A 1,167-nucleotide genomic window follows, 5' to 3' on the forward strand; every position below is an offset into this window, starting at 1 on the left:
GCGGGAGCGCCGCCGCGCTTCCCAAGCGGCGCACTTATCCAGTGCGCCACCGGTCCGGCCCCTGTTAATTGTTTCTTTTGCTGTGCAGAAGATTTTTAGTTTGATATAATCCCATTTATTTATTTTTCCTTTGGTTACCCATGCTTTTGGGGTCATATTCATGAAGTCTGTGCCCAGTCCTACTTCCTGAAGTGTTTCTCCTATGCTTTCTTTGAGAAGTTTTATTGTTTCAGGGTGCCTATTTAATTCTTTAATCCATTTTGAGTTAACTTTAGTGTATGGTGAAAGGTATGGGTCTAGTTTCACCATTTGCTGAAGAGGCAGTCCCTACCCCAGTGCATAGGCTTGGTTCCTTTGTCAAAGATCAGATGGCTGTAGGTGTGTGGCTTGATTTCTGGATTCTCTATTTTATTCCATTGATCAGTGTGTCTGTTTTTATGCCAGTACCATGCTGTTTGGGTTATTATAACTTTGTAGTATAGTTTAAAGTAAGGTAGTATTATCCCTCCAGCTTTATTTTATTTATTTACTTATTGTTGGCTCAGCATTGCTTTGGCTATGCATGGTCTTTTGTTATTCCATATAAATGTCTGGATAGTTTTTTCCATTCCTGAGGAAAATGTCATTGGAATTTTGACAGGGATTGCATTGAATTTGTATATCACTTTGGCTAGTATGTACATTTTCACTATGTTGATTCTTCCAATCCAAGAGCATGGGATATCTTTCCATCTTCTTGTATCCTCTCATTTCTCTCAGCAGTGGTTTGTTCTCACTATAGAGATTTTTCACATCCTTGGTTAACTCAATTCCTAAGTATTTTATTGTTTTGGTGGCTATTGTAAATGAGCAGGCTTTCTTGAGTTCTCTTTCTGCATGTTCACTATTGGAGAATAGAAATGCTACATTGATTTTGTATCCTGCTACTGTGCTGAAATCATTTATCAACTCCAAGAAGTTTTTTGTGGAGGCTTTAGGCTGTTCAATATATAGGATCATGTCATCTGCAAAGAGGGACAGTTTGACTTCATCTTTTCCAATCTGGATGCCCTTTATTTCCTTCTCTTCTCTGATTGCTCTGGCTAGTACTTCCAACACTATGTTGAATAGGAGTGGTGAGAGTGGGCATCCTTGTCTAGTTCCTGTTCTTAAAGGAAAAGCTTTCAG

This window comes from Galeopterus variegatus, unplaced genomic scaffold, assembly GCF_000696425.1.
Source record: "Galeopterus variegatus unplaced genomic scaffold, G_variegatus-3.0.2 Scaffold397, whole genome shotgun sequence".
In the NCBI taxonomy this organism is placed as follows: domain Eukaryota; kingdom Metazoa; phylum Chordata; class Mammalia; order Dermoptera; family Cynocephalidae; genus Galeopterus; species Galeopterus variegatus.